The following is a 21,233-nucleotide window of genomic DNA, read 5'->3' on the forward strand; positions in this document are numbered from 1 at the left end:
ATGCAATTTGGATAGAGTAAAAGATCTCTCTCTCCTTTTCCCCCCTCCTTCCCTCCCTACTTCCATCTATTTCTCCTCAAAACTCCCCTCCTCCAATGCCCCCAGATTTCCCCCACCACATGCCTTTTCTTTCTGCAAGAAGAAAATTATTGTTTTTAAGATATAGACTCCAAGCATTTTTGCATCATCTCTTAGACCTCTCTATAGAAAGTATTCTTGTAGTTTTGTAGAAGAAACAATAATAGAAGAAAATGGTATATCAAAATTTGAAGGAATAAATGTGTAAGCAAATTGTCATTTTCAAACATGGGTAGATAAATAATTCCAAATTTACCCAAGAATCAATAATTCAGGCCCTTTAAACACAGAATAAATATCCTAAGTGTGCAGACTGAAAAAAGCCTGACCAAATCCAACCATTGTTTTTTAGTGTTGATTGCAAATCAGATGATTTTAGCTTCAGATTTAGAGTCTGTTTTTTTTGTAAAAAACTGTTATACACCCATAGAAGACTTATTTAACTGTTACAGCTTTTTAAAAATAATTATAAATCTCCATTTAAATAGTCTGGAATTCAGAGCCTTTCTTTCATAGCCTAATGTGTGTTTCCAGACTTATTTGTAAACTGCTGTGAACTATTCTGTCATTAACTTGAACTTGTTATTTTCAAAACATGCCAATATTCCATTTCTCTACTAAGAATTCTCCATCTTCCTGTTCCCACCTCATTCTACCCATCCAAACCTAGTCAGAAGTTATCCATCTCTCCCTCCTCAGAATAATGATGGCATTTATACTGCTTGCATTCTCATTGCAATGATGAATTAATGACTTTTTCCTTCCAATAATCTTTCTAGAAGCAGAAATATGCTTTACTTATCTTGACATTAGTTTAATGCTTTGCGTAAAGTAGGCATTCAATAGAGGTTGATCAATAGGGATGCTCTGAATCAAAGATAATTTGCATATTTCAAGAAACACAAAATTGGGTTTTCCCAAAGGTATAGTCTATAATTTTGTAAATGTTGTTTTTAAGGTGTTTTGTTAGATTTTTTTTATTATTATTATTTTAAATTTGGTCCTGGGAAAAGTACATTTTCTTCTTTGGTAGTTTAAATGAATCATGTACCAACTAGATTTAAACTATCAACCTCTTCATTTTTTTTTAGTAGTCAAGTTGATTAACATGACATTAGTCAGTGTTCCTGAGGCACTGAGTTACACTTTAATCATTACCTCAATAAAAATACTTTTAGAGCAAACTATTACACAATCATTATGTATGTCAGAGAAGTATTCACTGATAAGATTTTGCAAAACTGTCCATTCCTTAATTTAGAAGACATCACTGTAAAATTGATTTCCTCACAGAGCCATGCCTTAAAAAAGATCTCTACCAAATATTGATATGAAACGTTAGAACAGTCTCCAAGGTTTTCTAATAAATACAGGTACAAGAAACAAAGAGAGGTTAATATTTAATCATTTCCAGGGGGGTAACCCTTTAAAATTCATTCAGTGGATTTTCAAAACATTTATTTTTTCTTCAAGCATTTCATCAAGCATTCTGTTCTATGTGGGAGTTTCTATTGCTTTATAGATACAATCAGCGATTTACATGGCTTTTAGTACCACAAATTATTCATTAGAATTTCTATTGAAATAAGCAGCTCAAACATGGACAATTCAGAAAAAGAGAATCCTTAAAAATGTGCTCTCTGAAACATTCAACACAGTTGCTATGGTTTTCCTTTTGAAAAAAAAAAAAAAAAAAAATCTAATTTTAACTTGCTGTTAAATGTAACCAGAGAGACATTATGAGGAAAAACATCTTGCTTATTAGTCCACTAGTACACCTTGATATTTTTTAAACTTACTACAAACTATTTCTTCAATGCAATATTCATTTATTGATTACCTACTACAAGCAAGATACTGTGGTAGGTAATATGAAGGAAACTAAAGATGCCCAAGACAGGGTCTTGGCATTCTAGAACGCATAGCTGGGGAGGGGTATTGGTAGATAATTTTATACAGAGAATACATTTTCTGACTAGACTGAAGTGCTGGAGAAGCAGGCATGTATCACCATCCTTTTTCTACACTGAGGTTTAGATAATTCAGAATATGAAACATACATGTCCTCAACACATGTTTGTTATTGAAATGAGTGTGTATTTGGGGCCTCCCCTGTGGTGCAGCGGTTGAGCGCTGGGTTGCGAAGCTGCCCACAGCCTCTGTAGTGCCGGTTCGATCCCGATCCCCGGCCACTGGTGAGGGTCCCGCATGGCGCGCAGACCTCTTCTGCCGCCCGCTGCTCCCCTCAGCAGTGTACTTCGTCAGTCTGCCTGCTCTGCTCTCCACTCTGGCTCTGGTGAACTCTCTCACCCTCCCGCGCTTCTGACTGTACCCAGTGCTTGTATAAATAAATAAATAAATCTTTAAAAAAAAAAATGAGTATGTAGTTGAGGTGAGTTCTATGATACCAATAATGGACTTGCTTCAGTGGGAATTGGGGCCTGGTCAGGCTTTAAGAGATTTACCTGTATTAGAGGTGGAATGAGAGGTGACCCGTTATAGGCAATTTTTCTTTTCTTTCATCCAAGTATCCATAAAGCACCATTAGAGGGAGAAAAAGTGAATTTGGCTTACCATGCTTCTTAAGAAATACCAAAAAAATACTATGTAGCATTATGTGAAGAGTAATAATAACTACCAGGTGCTCCTGGTTTCTACATTTATCTCACTGGACTATACATATATTTCTTATAACAACACTTATGCATGATTTTTATTACCTTCAACTTACTAATGAAGGAATCAAGAGGTTAAACAAATTGTTAAGATCAACAAGAGAGTTGAACTGGCCCAAGACTTGGAACTAATGTATTTGATGTCAAATTCAAAATGTCTTGAACCACAGAAAGATAAATTCCTCTGACTGCACCATCACTGATTGGGATTTGTACTTTCCCTACTTCAAACCCCTTTTTAGCTTAATAACCAGGTTATTAACTTTACTGCTATTTTATTGTGTGAGATTCCTTTTAAAATGGCAATAAAATGAATTGATAATTTATGGTTAATATGTGAACCAAATTAGTTTAGAAGGGCTTTAGATTTTAGGTGTTTTCTATTAGCTCTTTAGTTTTAAGTATAAGTATGGGCCTGTTGCATTCCAGCAGTCATTAAATTCAGGAGAAAAAAATGATGTGACCGTTACACTTCCACATAAGTGGATTCCAGGGATTTCAAACTTAAAATTGCCAAACCATTTGCTGAGCAGTAAGTCACCATATGGGAATAATGGCATCAAAGCAAATGTAGTTCTTTGTAGCCAGAACACTGTGAACATTTGCCACAATGCATCAGAAAAAGCATTAGAAAATCAGCTTCATCATGGCATTATACAGAGGAAAAAGCATTCAATTTGGAGTTGCAAGAAAGGGTTGAATTCTAGAGGTGTTATTTATTAATGGTTATGTTTTAGGGGAAATTATTCAACCTCTCTGAACTTTGTTTTTCTCTTCTGCAAGTGGGGATGATCGAATAAGCAATAATCCTGGGAGAATCAAGAGTTAATGCAATGACATATAAAGTAATAGGAGAGGGGAGATAATTATAAAAGGAGCCTCCTTAAATATCCCTCTGCTCCTTCAAAGATTAAACCCTGTTCTTTTTAATCCAATCTCTCCATCCTGTTAAAGACTGCTTTCTTGCAACTGTCACCTTTCCATATTATCTCTTCCTTTCTTGCTTAATCCTGTTAACATGCACACTTATCTAGCAACATATTTCTTTTAAGAGAAATAAGCAAACTTTCTTATTTCTGCATCTCTTTGTTCCTATTATCCCTGTACCAATCCCCTGTGTAGCAAAACACCTGAAAATACTTGTTTGCATTGTCTGTCTTCACCTTTTCATCACAGTCTCTTCTGGGCCCCCTCTCTAGGTTTCGGTTTGGTTGTACCATTCCATTAAGACTGCACTTATGCAGGTTGCTAGTGACACTCATATGGCCACTCCTCTGTCCTCATCTGCCCAACCTCGGGGCAGCAATCTTCACAGGTGATACTCTCTTTAGTGGAACACTTTCTTCTCACCTTCTAAGACATCACATTCTTCCAATTTTCACATTATTTCATTAACCACTCATTCTCAGTCTCTCTTCTGTTCTACCCAATAGCTGGAACCACTTCTTTTTTCCAACTACATTCTTTCCTTAAGGGAACTTGTTCAATCTTACACAGATATCTTTCACTTTTTTCTAAAACAGAATACAAATTCCTTATGCCTCTGCTCCCTCTGAAAATTAATGTGCCTCTCTTCCCTTGTCTGCTATGTTCCAGTCACCTGAATTTCATTTAGTTCTGCTAATTTAACAAGTTCATTCTCACCTTGGAGCCTAACTCATTGGGATGGAATTTTCTCTCCTCTCTTTTACATGTTATTCAGATCACAGCCTTAATGTCTATTCTTAAAGAAATATTCGCTGATGGATTATATTAACTGCCTCCAGTCATATATCCATTTTAAATCACTCCATACCATTTACCATAGCAATATTTACTTACATATATTTCATTCATGTCTATCTTCACCCATGAAATATAAGCACCATGAGAGCCTGTATCTTGTATGCCTATTTCACTGCTGTCTCTTTGAATATTCTTGACATGGAGTAGGTACACAGTAAATATTTGTTGACTAGACAAATGGATGATTGTATCTTAACTTATTGTACATTTAAGGAAGACTCAAATTTCTCTCTCTCTTTTTTTTTTTGGTTGTATCACATTATAAAAGTTTAGATAATTTAGTTAGGAGTCACGCCATATGAACTAGCTTTTTACAAATTAGTTTCACCATTGAGAGTTTCTCCAGGCACTGTAGTACCTGATTCTTTCTTTTTTTATGTATATTGTTTGCTGCTCTAAGTCAACAATATTTATGATGTGCCTACCCTGGTCTCTGATTCTTTGCTGACATAAAGTATGGCTCATTTAAAACCAAAAGCACCAGAAAAATCTGATCTTTTTGGGGAATTGGTAATGGTACAACTTTCTGTTTTTACGGTATGATCCATGAGGACACAACTTTACTTCTCTAAAATCTTTATTCTAATTTGATTGTAAAATAACTCATTTGCTTTGGCAGGAATATGAGCATAGGGGAAGTAATGTTTCAACATACTACAGAGACCTTTGGCTACATTTCTTCTTGAAACATAAATACAATCAGTCTACCAAATTTAAAGGCATCCTGAGAGAAAGTTTGAATCTTGTTCTGTTTCTTTGCAAATATTGCTCTGTCTTTCTATAAATGTGATCCAAGTTCCTATTTACTGAAGACGCTGAGACTGTGCATGTGTTTAAAGAAAACATCTTTCCCCTTTAACTTTGGTCAATTCTTTAATCCTGTTGATGTACCTCTTAATCATTGGATGTCTCACATTGTATTTCTTAAACTATAACCGAGAATGATAGAAGGGTAGAGATGGAGAGACTGTCCAACATACTCTAATTCAGTCTCCTTATTTTATTGATGAAGAAATGAATTATCAGACAGGTGAAATTACCTGCTTATGGTCATACAGCAAAGAAACTCTCAGAATTCTTTCTAACTCATTCCACTGCTTCCCACCACAATATGTAAGGTAATGACTATCATGATTTCCATTTCCAAATGAAGAAACATATATTGGACAGTTCAGTGCTTTGTTTGCAGAGTCACAAAATTAATGAGCAATAACCATGAAGATTTCTTATCTTTTCACTTACTTTTAAATTATTTAAATAATTGTTATTAAAGGTATTTTAAAATTAAATCTAACCAGAGATGAAAAATGTATCTTAAAAAAATAAATGTTTTATTGGAAATAGTTTTACGTTACAAAAAAGTACTTGGGATAATAGCAAGAACTCTAAATTTCCCTTTATCCATATTTACCATAATTTTAAACATTTTGGTCACATTTGTGATTTTCTCATGTGTGTATGTTTATGTGTGGGTAGGATAGACAGATAGACACATTCACTTATATAGATTTATAACATATTATTCATATCTTGAAATTATTTTTGAGGTTGCATAGATAATGCTTCATTAACGCTTATTACTTCAATGCACATATTTAAGATAGAAAATATTTCTTTTATATAATACAATATAACTATCACATTCACAGACATTAATACAATACTGTTGTTTAATCTACAGTACCTATTCCAATTTTGTCAATTGTCTTGAAGATGTCCTTTATCAGGTACAGGATAATATATTGGATTGTCATGTCTCTTTAGTCTCTTTTACTCTGGAACAATTCTTCATTATTCTTCAGTCTTTCATTGTCTTCCATGGTATTGATATTTTTGAAGAGTATGAGGCAACTATTTTGCAAAACTTGCCTCACTTTGGGTTTGTCTGATATATCCACATGAATAGATTCAGGTTAAGCATGCCTAGTCGGAGTATTACAGAATGAAATGTCCTTCTCTGGGTATCACATTTGGAGGCACATAACGTTACATGCATTTTTTTTTTTTTTTGGTGATGCCAATTACAATTACCTGGTCAAGATATTATTTAGTTTCTCCAGATGACAGTTAAAATATTTTCCTGTTGCAATTCATAAGCAGTCTGTGCCGGGACACTTTCAAATTATGCAATTATTCTGCTCCTCATCAAACTTCTTTTGATTTAGCATCCACTGATGATACTGGCCAAAACCAATCTTAATTATGATGAATGAAAAATGGTCATTTTTCTCTTCCAAATTCATGGGTATTATTAGAATGTTCAGACAAAGGGTTATCGCGGAAGTATTTGATGAATATGTGCTGAGCCTGTCTTTTTTTTTTTGCCATTCTTTTTGTTTTTGACTTTATGTATTCTCATTTTTTAAAAAAGTAAACCTGTTCTTTTAAGCAACAACAATTAAGTAAAAATGGATGAAAATATTTAAATAACAACTGCATTATGTTGACATCAAAATTTTTAAATATGAAAAATTAATTTTTAGCACTGGAAGGGAATCATAGAGTACATATACTCCAACTTTTTCATTTCAGAGGTGAGGGCCAAAGAAGACAATCCATATTTAGTGGCAACAATAGGACTTGAAGTTGGTCTACATTCTTGTTCTAAGTTTCTGTCACATCCACATTATTTTAAATTAATCACACCTTATTTGTTAAAAACGTAGTGTCCTCATTAGTTAGAAGCAAAATATTTGTGGCATAAAGTAGGCAAGATGATGGTGGATTATAAAATGGTGATTTAAAGAACCCAATTTTTCTTAAGAATTTGTTAACGCAGTCAATCCTTCCTTCATGACTCAGCAATTACTCTTTGTCCTGACCTGTGTCAACACAGGGATATGATGATGGCCAGATATCATCTCTACTTTCAAGGAGTTTGTGGTTAAGTGGGAAGTCCAACATTAATATGCATCAGAATCCCCTGAAGGATATCATGAACAAATTATAAAGAAAATACTTACATATAAAATTTACTAAAAGTGTTTAATTATTGCAGCTTTGATTTACATTGAGAAACTTAGTTTACATGCACACAGACACACATATAATCTTTATCCTTAATTTTCAATAAGTTGATGACATATTTACATATAAATTGAATCTCAAGACATTTCTGAGGATTTTGTGTTCTGGAGTGCTGTCAGTAAAATAAGCAAGCATCCAATCACAACAGTAATAACTGATCTACTTCCACTGTTACACACACCCACCAAATAGTGCATGATCCATAAAATATGCACACAATGAGTAATACATGAGTAAGTGTCATTTGCCGCTCCTACCTTACAAATAAAACCTGAGATATGAGGATAAGACAATTACTCAATTATTTTCCCCTGAGGCTGCACTGGATATTTATTTTCACCTAAGATCATCATGAATCTCTGTAAACTATCTTTTGGAGTGGGGTAGAGACAGGTAGAAAGTGCACAAAGAAACCCCTAATCTCCAAACATACAGTATACTAAAACTATCGCTGTTGTCACTTTAATATTTTATAATATGTTTGCAAGTACTTTAGTTAATACTTGCTAAATTATTCCTCCCCTTAGAGTCTGAGAATAAAGGGTCATTTTTAATACTTGAGGAACTGTTGGGTAAAATTATTTTTGTGTGATTTGCATGAAGAATGTTGGTACAATGCTATGTTGTACTCACTAAAGAAGCTGACAGGAAAAAGAGTAAGAGAGAGAGGGAGCTGGAGGGGTAAAAAAACAGACATAGATAGCTGCATAGACAGATGATAAATAGATAAGTAGGTAGATAAGTTATATACATAATATATATTACATATTTAATATATAAATAAAATATATTATAATGGTCTATTAATATACTTATCTGTACATACCAAATCATTACACATCATAGTTATCTGAACAAAAGCAGGGCTTACCTAAATCTCTGGAAGATTTTCAGTTTGATATTTACTAAAGATAATATAATTATGAAGTGCTTTCAAGCAGAACTATTTAGATCTTGTATATATTTGTCTTGTATATGCTGAAGTTATTTTTGCACAAATGACCCCTCCATTCTTAATTCTACTTCACTGCCTCCCTTCTTGAAGCCAACAGGTTCAAGTTTACAAATCTAGGAGCTACTGTTGGCTGCTGTCTTCCTTCCCAATGAAAGGCGAAATTAAGAAGCATCATGCAGCCTTCCTGACCCTCTATCACCACTCTCTCATGACTCACATTGCTTAAAGCAACATCTTCTCTCTGTCTGCAGATCTGAAACACATAGCCTCATTTCTAGGTATAGCCAGCTTCCCTTTGCTTTACTCTGGGATTTAAAAAGGAAAGAAGGAGCAAAATGTCCTCTGGACCTCTCTTCCCATATATACCACATTGTCCTTTCTCCGCTCTTCAAAAATGAAAAACGAAAAAAGAATAATTTATTACTTGTAAAGACTTTTACTACTATTATTTGAAGATTTCTTTATATTTTTTTCTAGTGTAAGTAATGATACTTATTTTGCAGAAATGCATTTGTCTTTGGGAAAAATTAATTTGGGAATTAAGATAGAGGAAATATCAAAATAATTTAGAAATATATATATTTTACTTTTTCAATAAGACTTCAATTACATTTAATGAAGATTAACAGGTTTATGGGGTTGAAAGATATTTGAACACTGCTTGTATATTCATCATCCACTAATAATTTCCCAGTTGAAATCAAAATCTATTTGGAAAAAAGTTTTGATGTGTATCAAATTTCAAAATAAAGCCATATTCTTTTTTTTTTTTTAAAGTGAGATTTATTTATTTATTTATTCATTCATTCATTTATTTATACAAGCACTGGGTACAGTCAGAAGCGCGGGAGGGTGAGAGAATTCACCAGAGCCAGAGCGGGGAGCAGAGCAGGCAGAAGGACTGAAGTACACTGCTGAGGGGAGCAGCGGGCGGCAGGAGAGGTCTGCGCGCCATGTGGGACCCTCCTCCTGTGGCCGGGGAGCAGCCGGGGATCGAACCGGCGCCGCAGAGGCTGCAGGCAGCTTCGCAACCCAGCGCTCAACCGCTGCGCCACCGGGGAGGCCCCTAAAGCCATATTCTTAAAATTACTGTATTCATAGCCTGAATTTACCAAAATATATCATTCAAACGTTTCTGGTACACCTTAGCTTAGGTTTATGAGTGGAAAGCATCAGTTCATAGCAGATAAGAACTCCTTTGTTGAGAACAAATAGAAAAGCAGGATGAAATACCAAATCATTTGAGTGTACTGAAGAGCTAGAGAAGTAATGAGAAATGAAGAGAGTATAATTCCATCTTTGAAGTGAGATGACTTTTATGGTCATTTTTATACTGGGGATATTTGCCAATTCAGCACAGGAGGTGGCTGAGAATTTCAGCATTTGACTGAAGGAAGAGCACTTCTGGGTGGTAGAGAAACCAGCTCAGCTTTGGATTGATATTTTGGGGAGCCTTGAGTATAGAGATGTTTACCACTCAGAAAAAAATGCCAATGGAAATACATGAGGGAGGGAGGATGTTAAGATTTAAGTGGAAAGCCTTTGAAAAGCAATACAAAGTTTTGGCAGTCTTGTTAGGTAAGGACCTACTGGAAGAAATTCCTCAGAGAAACATCAGACTTTCAGCTGGAAACTCTTGAGAGAGAGATTGAACCAGAAATACATTATCCAAGGCAGTGACGCAGCCCCAGAATGAAGCAGTCACTGGTCAAGTGAAGGTGAAATGTTGTGTTATCTGTCTAGTAAATGAGAGGTTAAACTCACTTTGGATGAAGGCACAGCATCTGGATCCTGAATAATCTTCTGTACACAATATTCAGCATTTAATAAAGAAATATGAATCATGCTTCCCCCAAATTCAAGGTAGCATAATTAAAAACCAAAAGAGAAAATATACTATAGAAACACTAAAAATAGGTGATCACAATATTGACGCTAGCTAAGGAATTTAAAATAATTCTAATATAATCAAGATAATAGAGAATGAGATGATGAAGAAAAGGAATTTTACCAGAATACTGGAATCTGCAAAAAAGAGTCAAATGAAAATTCCAGAACTGAGAAAAACACTATCTGAATGGACTTATTAAATGGTTTGTACTACTGATTTATTTCTTTATTTATTTTATTATTATATATATATTTAAAGATTTATTTATTTATTTATTTATTTATGCAAGCACTGGGTACAGTCAGAAGCGTGGGAGGGTGAGAAAATTTACCAGAGCCAGAGCGGGGAACAGAGCAGGCAGACCCATGAAATACACTGCTGAGGGGAAACATAGAGGAAACATAGATAAATAGAGGAAACATAGAGGAAACATAGATAAATAGTCTTAACAGATGTGTAGAAATTATAGTGAAACCACAGAGGGAACACAGAATGAAGCAGAAGCAAGAACAAATTGTAGTAAGGCATAAAGGGTGCTATTAAAAAATGCAAATGGCCAACAGGCATATGAAAAAATGTTCAACATCACTTGTAATCAGGGAAATGCAAATCAAAACTACCATGAGATACCATCTTACACCAGTGAGAATGGCACATATTAAAAAACTAGCAACAACAAATGTTGGCGAGGGTGTGGAGAAAAAGGAACTCTCCTGCACTGTTGGTGGGAGTGCAAACTGGTCCAACCACTATGGAGAGCTGTGTGGAGATTTCTGGACCTACTAAACATAGAGCTTCCATATGATCCAGCAATTCCACTCCTAGGTATTTACCCAAAGGACACAGAAACATCAATTCCAAAGAGCACCTGCACCCCTATGTTTATAGCAGCACTATTTACAATAGCTAAGCTTTGGAAACAGCCCAGATGCCCAAAAATAGATGACTGGATCAAGAAGATGTGGTACATATATACCATGGAATATTACTCAGCATTTAAAAAAGATAAACACATGCAATTTGCAGCAACATGGATGGCGCTGAAGGGATCATGCTCAGTGAAATAAGCCAGAAAGAAAAAGAAAAATACCGGATGGTCTCACTCATAGCAGGAATCTAGAAAACTTAAATAAGGGACCAGGAAAATGAATAACTGTAAGAAAGTGAAAATCAAAATCAACAAAAAACTATGAACCAGAGACACTTTTTTGGGGGTGGGGGGCAGGAGGGGAGGGACTGGGGTCAGAATGGGGGGGTTGAAATTGTATGGGGAATATAAAAATAAAAATTATTAATTAAAAAAAGGGTGCTATTAAAGGCATATTTACTCTTATTTATTTTTATAGTTATTGTGAGAATATACATATAAAATAAATACTATCAGTTAAGTGTATAAAAAAATAATAGAAGTGTCTCTACCAAGTTTAAATTGTATGTGGAATTTAAAGAAGAGCAACAATATAGAAGATGGTGGAGGGCAAATGGTTATCGAAGTGCTCTACTGTTCTAAAATTATTAGGAATTTGGTAAAATGAACATTTGTGTTAGATTATAATAAAGATTTCTGTTGCAATTTTAGGATAACATTAATGAATAGTAATAGACTATATAATGAACAAATTAATATAGGCAAAAATGATATATTTTTGATTAATCCTATGAAGCAAGAAATGAAGAAAAACAGTCAAATAAAATAACAAGTAGCAATATGGTAGATATAATCTGAAATGTATCAGTAATAACTTTAGTTTGAAAGTACTAAACATTCTAGTTAAGAATCTAAGATTATCACACTTTGAAAAAATAAAAACTTCCTTTGTAGAGGTGTGAATATATATACCTAAAACATATGTAGTGGTGTAAATGAATGTTACATCAATAAGCATAACTGAATAATTAAATAAAAGACTCCAACTATATTTGCTCAGGAGAGATACACTTTAAGGCATAGAAAGGTTAAAACAAAACCACTGCAGAAACAGCATGCAAACATCAACCTTGACAATGTAAGGGCTCTGCTTTTAAAAAGGTAGACTTTATATGACAAGAAGCATTTCTAGATATAAAGGTATACCCATTATTAATTTGTCTTTCAACTTCAAAAATATCCTTCTCCATGTTTTTATTGGAATCAAATTCTGTAGGCTATATTTCTATCTTTCTTTCTTTCTTTTTTTTGAGGTAACTTTAGTTTACACATCATCTACAATTTAGGGGTATAGTTTCACACCTCTTCAGATATGTATTCCCATACCACACCTACCAGTACAGTACCTGTGATCCTCTACCATTGTCCATTGGGTCCTTTGCCCTCTGGCTTGCCAACTCCCACCGTTGGCAAGGGGGTTAGCCTCAATTCTGCAGTCATTTCTTGGATTTGTTTTTGTTTATTTTTCTCTGTTTCTTTATATTCCATATATGAGTGAAATCATCAGTATTTTTCTTCTTCTGACTTATTTTGCATAGCCTAATCCCCTCCAATTCCATTCACATTGTTGCAAATGACAAACATTCATCTTTTTTATAGCTGAATAATATTCCATTGTGCATGGGCACAAAGGTTGTTTCCATATCATGCTTATTGTAAATAATGCTACGTTAAACATAAGAGTGCATGTGTCCCTTTAAATTAGTAAGGGGCTTTTTTTTGGGGGGGGCAGGGGTAGACACATAGATTATAATTGCTATGTCATATAGTATATCTATATTTGCCATTTTGAGGAACTTCTATATTGTTCGGACCAGTCTACATTTCCACCAATAGTGTATGGGAATTTCTTTTTTTGAAAGATTTATTTTTATTTATTTATGCACATAAGAACTGCGTTTAGGCCAGACGTGTGGGGCGAGGGGGCTGGGGCAGGCCAGTGAGAAGATTCACGGTGTCTCTAATCCATGAGAGACACCGTGGGGAGCAGAACAGGCAGATCTACTGAAATACACTGCTGAGGTGAGCAGCAGATGAGACAGGAGAGGTCTGCTATTCCATGTGGGTGGTTGGGGATCAAACTCATGCTGCAGTGGCTGCCAATAGCTTCATTGTGCTGAGACTTAACCGCTTGCACCACCACGGAGGCCTGGAATTTTTTTTCACATGCTTTCCAATACTTGATTTTTATGGTCCTTTTTTATACTTGTATTTTTACAAGCACCAGGTAGTATATCATTGTGGTTTGGCTTTGCATTTCCCTGATGAAAGGTGATCATGAACAGACAGGTGCCCCTTGGTCATCTGTATGTCTTAGAAGAAGTGCCTGCCTCCTCTGCCATTTTTTATTGGATGTTTTGTTTTCATTTTGCTGACATATGAATTCTTTGGAGATCTTAGATATTTACCTCTGGTCTGATGTAGGATGTGTAAATATTTTCTCTTACAGAGTAGTGTGTCTTTTAGTTTTCATGATAGTTTCTTTTGCTGTGTAGAACCTTTATATTTTCATTTAGTCCCATTGGTTATTTTTGCTTTTGTTTCCCTAGCCTTCGTAATTGAGGCCCCAAATATGTCATTGATGCCAATGTCTTGGAGTACTTTGCCTGTGTTTTCTTCTATGTATTTTATGGTTTCAGGTCACATACCCAAATGGATCTTTGATCCATTTGGACAAACTTTAGTGAGATAGTGGTCTAGCTGAATTCTTTTCTGTGTGTCTGTTCAGTTTTTCCAACACCACTTGTTGCAAAGGGCTTTCCTTTCTTCATTGTATACTTGGTTCCTTTGTGAAAGATTAATTCTATACATAAGTGTGGGTTTATATCTGGGCCTTCACTTCTATCCCATCAGTTTGAGTGTCTATTTTTATGACAATGCCTGTTTTGATTTATAGCATAGTTAGAAGTATCAAGTATGATTCCATGATCCCCTTTTTATGCCAGGATTATTTTAGTTATTCAGGGTCTTTTGTGGTTCCATATAAATTTCAGTTATATTGTTTCCTATTTCTTTGCAGAATGCCATTGAAATTTTGATAGGGATTGCATTAAATATATATTATTTTGGATAAAATGGCCATTTAACAATGTTAATTTCTCTAATCCATGAGCAGGCAATATCTTTTCATTTCTTTGCATCCTTTTCTATTTCTTTTAATGATGTCATAATTTTCATTATACAGTTCTTTTGCCTCCTTTGTTAATGTTATTACTAAATATTTAATATAATACAATTGTAAGTGCAATTTTTAAATTTCTTTCTTGTCTAGTTTGTTTTTTGCCTATAGAAACACAACCTATATTTGTTTGTTTATTTGTTTTTAAAGAGCTTTTTTTTTATTTATACAAGTGCTGGGGTACAGGCCAGATGCCCTGGAGGGTGAGAGGATTTATCAGAGACAGAGCGGGGAACAGAACAGGCAGACTGATGAAATACACTGCTGAGGGGAGCAGTGGGTGAGACAGGAGAGGTCTGCTTCACCATGTGGGATTCTCGCTGGCCCCTGGGATCGAACCCGTGCTGCAGAGCCTGAAGACAGCTTCACAGTGCGATGCTCAACCGCTTGCACCACCAGGGAGCGGGCCCCAACACAACCTATATTTGAATATTGATTTTGTGACCCTCTACTTCACCACTTCACTGTTCTGACTTATTGCCTCTAATAGATTTTTGGAGGAGTCCTTAGGGTTTTTATATTATGCTGTTTGCAGGTTACATGAAAATATACATAGACTACATTTCTTTTTTTCAGTTGGCGAAAATGCCCTGACAATAGAGAGTTCTGAAAAAAACACTACCAGGTTACGTGAGGAAGGAAGTTTTCCTTTTTTTAGTGTTCTGTCTCTACCAGTAGAAAGTGAATGGATTTGTAGGTGTAGCATCTGTCTCTCTGTTGGTGGCTCTCCTAAGTCAGTGGAGTTACCCTATAAGACAAATCTCCATAAACACAGTTTAGCTGCTTTCCTATTTCTGTAGCAAGGAATCTGTAAGTAGAGTTCCAGGAGCAGCCATGCCATTTCCTCAGAGGCCTGACTCTTAACCTTGCAGGACCTCTTCCAGTGTTCCAGGTTCCTTCCTTGTGCATTTCCCTCTGCCTGAAGAAGAGAAGCATACTAGATGTAGATGCCCTCTCTATAACCTGTGGAGTTCTCTATTTCTTATTATCTTTCTTATTTCAATTAACAATAATTTGTAGTTTGGGCCTCCCTGGTGGTGCAAGGGGTTAAGTCTCAGCACTATGAAGCTATCCACGGCAACTGCAGCATGAGTTCCAGCCCTGTCCAGGGAGCTACCCACATGGCATAGCAGACCTCTCCTGCCTCGCCCACTGCTCCCTTCAGCAGTGTATTTCAGTAGATCTGCCCGTTCTGCTCCTCACCCTGTCTCAGGTGAATCCTCTTACCCTCGCCCTACCTCTGGCCTATACCCCAGTTCTTGTATGCAGAAAAATAAAAATAAATCTTTAAAAAAACCCAATAATTTGTAGTGAGTTATTTTACTCTAGTTTCTGTTATTTTTTTTTTACTGTACCTTAAGTGATACAGGATATTTATGATAAAAGGGAACTACAAAAGAATATTGCATTCAGAATCTGTATTTAATCAGTAACATGGCTTAAGAATACGTAAAGCAAACCTTTATAGAATTAAAGAAGAAAGTGACAAGTTTTCAATCATAGTGAGAAATTTTAATATGCCTATTAATAGCTCATGGAATTTCAGGGAGAGAGAGGAAAAAAAAAGGAATAAAGAAGCAAAGAATCTTTAATGGACATAGAAGTTCTGAGCCGCACAAGTAACAAATGTGACCTAATTGATATATGAAGAATCTTACAACACAGAACATCAGAATATATTTTTTATCAAGTCCACTGAAACTTTTGCTAACATTGGCCTTGACTAAATCATTAGTTAAATCACAATAAATTTCACTTTATATATGTAAATACAAATGACCAGTAACAACTAAGTTAAACTTGAGAACAAAGTTTGAGTACTTAAACAGTCAGATAGTGAGATTTATTATAAAGTTATTGTAATTAAGGCAGTGTGGTTTCACTGCAAGGATAAACAATTTGATCACTCGGCAGAATAAAAACTGCAGAAATAGACCCATACATAAATGATTTGATTTAAAGTAAGAATAACCTTACCATGCAACAGAGTAAATTATAGTGTTTTAATAAATGGTGATTAGTTAAATCAAATAGAAAAAGTGAATGTGACATACATACAAATCAATTCTGGTGCATTATAAAACTAAATGCCAAAAAAAATCAATGTTTTTATAAGACAAACAAAAAATACTGTCATGACTTAGGGATAAGCAAGGATTTCTTAGACAGTACACAGAAAATAATAAATTGGATTGTTATAAGTAATAACTCTTGTTCATCAAAACACACCAGAAAGAAAATGAAAGGGCAAGTCATAGAATGGGATGAAATATTTGTCATGCATATATTTGACACAGATTCACATTCAGAATATATAAAGGGCTTCTATAAATATGAGAAAAGACAGAAAACCAAGTAAAGAAATACACCAAAAATTCTAGTAGACATGTCACAAATGAGGATTTCTAAATGACTATTAAATTATAGGAAAAATTTAGCAACTTCCTTAGTCATCCAGAGAATATAAATTGAAACCTTGTGTTGATATGACCACATGACTAGAATGAGAATTACAAAAAGTGGATACACAATATCAAATGTCGACAATTATATGGCATAACTAGAGCTCTTACATAATGTTGATATAAATTTAAATAAGTATTACCACTTTGGAAAACTGTATGGTGACATCTACTCCTCTTATATTTTATATGTGGGTAATTTGTTTCTCTACACATCCAGCACATATGCTCAACAAAAAACACAGACAGACTATGTCTTCAGTGGCACTATCCATAACAACAAGCATTGAAAATATTCCAAATAGGACCTCTCTGGTGGTGCAAGGGGTTAAGACCCAACCTATAAAGCAATCTGCAGCCACTGCAGCATGAGTTCGATCCCTGGCCAGAGACCTACCCACATGGCACAGCAGACCTCTCCTGTTCTCTCCCACTGCTCTCCTCAGCAGTGTATTTCAGTCAATCTGCCTGTTCTGTTCCCTACTCTGTCTCTGGTGAATCCTCTCACCCTCCCACACCTTTGGTCAGTACCCCAGTTCTTGTATGCATAAATAAATAAATCTTTTTTTTTAAAGAAAATATTCCAAATAAATGGTGGTATATGTATGTATGGAAAAATATTATGTGGTAGTGGAAATGAAATACAACTATAAGCAACCATGTTGAGTGAAGAAAAGCCAGGCAGAAAAGAAAATGTATTATATGATTTACTGAAATACAGGTCAAAGATAGACAAAACTGTTTTGTGGTATTAGACGTCAGATTAGTGGCTATCCTTGAGGTGGTGGATAGTAACTGAAATGGGTCGCGTAGGAGTATCTGGACTTACTGCCACCCCTATTTCTTGGTATAAGAACTGGTTACATAAGTATATTCTTTTTATAGCAAAACATATATTGAGTTGTACATTTACAAAATTTTGTGGACTTCACTAATGTATGTTATGTATTACTAGAAGGTTTATATTAAGAAAATGGCAGGTCAAGAGAACTTAAATTTTCATATATCAAAAAAATTGAATTTACCTAAGGCAAGACTTTCCAAAACACATGTTCCCTGATATCCCCATCCACAGTCTCTTTATTGTCTCAAAATGCAGTGATAAAGTAGGGAAAGGTCTTGACAGTAAGTCAGGAGATGTTGCTCTACAAGAATCTCCAGGAAGGTGAAAACATTCAAAATAAATGAAGTGAAGTTAATGTAAATGGCTTGGAAATTATTAGACTGTGTAAAGGATGGGTAGATTGGAAAAGATTCTCTTCCTGTGTCTCTAAAGGAATTGAAGAATGTGAGCAAACTGCGCTGGACATTCAGAAATTACTATCATTATGACAATTTGTTTTTTAAAAGATTTACTTATTCGTATATATGCATAGAAGAAATGGGGTGTAGGCCAGAGTTGTGGGGGTGAGAGGATTCTCTAGAGACTGAGTAGGGAGCAGAACAGGTGGATCTACTGAAATACACGACTGAGGGGAACAGTGGGGATGCTGTGCCATGTATGGGTTGGCTCTCTGGCCAGGGATGGAACTCAGGCTGTTGTGGTCATAGTGCTGAGACTTAACCCCTAGGCCACCAGGGAGGCCCCCATTATGATAATTTTTTGAAAATTTTGTTATGGTAAGGAAAAACCCCCTCTGTGTTTGCTCTCTGATGAACCATGCTTCTTGCACTGTTTGCTAAATTTATTGGTAAGTTTGATGACCTAGTGACCTCAGGAACAACCTTACTTTAGTCAACACTCAATCATGGGCAAAAGGTAGGAAGAGGGATATCTTAAAACAGGTCAGTGAAGACTAGAGAAGACACTGATGCAAAGTCCCTTCCCTTTTTTGGCAATGGTAAAGATGAACTCATTTCTCCTGTCCTCTGTCTTGGGAAAGAGAAGAAACCCATACCAATTTGAGTGGGAGAAACACACATGAAAGGGAATTTGAGCATTAATTTTATTACATATTTACCCAATGAAGTTTTTTTTAAAATATTTATTTTTATTCATGCATACAAGAACTGGGGTATAGGCCAGATGTGTGGGAGGGTGAAAGGATTCACCAGAGACAGAGCAGGGAACAGAACAGGCAGAATGACCGAAATACACTGCTGAGGGGAGCAGCAGGCGAGATAGGAGTGGTCTGCGACGCCATGTGGGTATCTCTCCTGCCTGCTGGGCTTGAACCTGCGCTGCAGAGACTGCGGACAGCTTCACAGTGCGGTGCTCAACTGCCTGTGCCACCAGGGATGCCCCCAATGAAGTTGTTTTAATTATAACTAACTTGTCTCTAATTGGCAAGTTTAAATTGTCCTTATTTTGTTCTCATGTTTCAACTTTAGCAAAGACAGGATCTCAACAATGCACTCACTGAATTCTGCTATTTAAATAAATCTTTATTATTCTTCAACTTCACTTAACCTCCCGGAGACACTGGGCAACATTTCCTGATATGTATGTCACAGACTGAAGCATCTTTCTCAAGTTAAGAGAAAGACATGAACCAGACTCCTGGAGGGACTTATTCAATCCACATTTCCTTCTTCCTATTCCCCAACTCCATCCCATTATTCTTGAGAGCATATTACAGATATGAAAGAGACAGAAGAATTGAAAAAAGTTACAATTAACGAGATGGACAGATAAGTGTAAACTGAGACAGTCACCTACCCTTAGAAGATAAAAAACAAAGTCAGAGGACCAGTTCAGTGTGGGGACTGCTTGAACAAATTCTTTGACAACAGAGTAACATGGAAGCTCATGGAAAGAAGAATCTCTGAGAGGAAAATGGAAATTCCATGAGAAGACAAAACTTCAATGAAATAAAAATCATCTTTCCTTTTCTGTATGCATGAAATTGACTACAATTGTATGGGCAATATCTAGAGGCACTCTATATTCAGGATGAAATGTTTTAAATTCATAAAGGGTGTCCTTTTTAATTCCTATCAACTCTCTCCCCTCAGTACGGTAATGACCCTTATATTTAAGATGTTACCCTTGCTGTTAACTATGTAAGTGAATATAAAGTATAGGAGAATTAACTGAGGACTGAACTTTTGAGTCTTATAATTAAGCCTGGTTCCCAGTATTTCAGGAGATTTAGATGCTTTCTATGATATGAGCCTTTCTTTCTTATCTTCCTATCCAAGAAGAATCCTAAGGACTGTAAGCACAAGCACACAAACATCTCCCTGGAGTGGAGACCAGATATATTTGGCTTGGAAATATATGTTTAGACTAACTGTGCAGGTCTTGGGACTATTGCAATCCTTTTTTCCTGCAATTTACACATAGGTTTCTAAATATCTGTTTAACAGGGATGTGAAGTGGTTATTATTCATAGTTTTGCTCCTTATGCCTTCTAGTTAACAAAATTGAGCTGATTTCTCTAACAAGTTAAATGCACACTTTTTTTTGGAAAAGGGGGTGACAATACAATGTCTTCTCAAGTTATAACTTAGGTGATCTTTAAAGACAGCATTGAATTCTTATGCTTGAGTTATGCTGGCTAATAGGAATTTAAGTGTAACTGATAGGAGAGCACTGAAGCATTCATGCATGTGAAATCAGATGAACACCCACAATGAGGAATTTCCTGAGGTAAGTTATTCTAACTGAGAAACACAGGCCTAGGGTGAATGCCAGTAATTTTTAAAGTAACATGTGGCACTATCATCCTAGTAAGTAATACCTAAAGGTACCTGAAGAAAGGCAAGACCCACATTTTCAAACATATTTTATTTTATTTTATTATTTTTTTAAAGATTTTTTTTATTTATGCATACAAGAGCTGGGGTACAGGCCAGAGAAGGGGAGGTTGAGAGGATTCACCAGAGACAGAGTGGGGAACAGAACAGGCAGACTGACAAAATACACTGCTGAGGGGAGCAGCGGGCGAAACTGGAGAGGTCTGCTCGCCATGTGGGTTTCTCTCTGGCCGGCTGGGGATCGAACTCATGCTGCAGAGGCTGTAGACTGCCTCAATGTGCAGTGCCCAACCCTCTGCACCACCAGGGAGGCCCAATTTTTAAACACATTTTAAAAACCCCAGTTCAGTTATACACAATTCCCTTCCTCTGTTGAAAGGAATTTAATCATCTTACATTCTTAATTTGATTCCACATATAAATGTTTACTCTTGAAACATTGCACATGTACAACTTATTTAAGCAACACTTAGGTAAATCAAACATATTCATTTATTTTAATAAATCTTATTTGTTAATAAGATTTAACTAATTTATTGGTAATTTAATTATCAA

This window comes from Talpa occidentalis, unplaced genomic scaffold (assembly GCF_014898055.3).
Source record: "Talpa occidentalis isolate TD23 unplaced genomic scaffold, MPIMG_talOcc4v2.1 talOcc4.4, whole genome shotgun sequence".
Classification (NCBI taxonomy): Eukaryota; Metazoa; Chordata; class Mammalia; order Eulipotyphla; family Talpidae; genus Talpa; species Talpa occidentalis.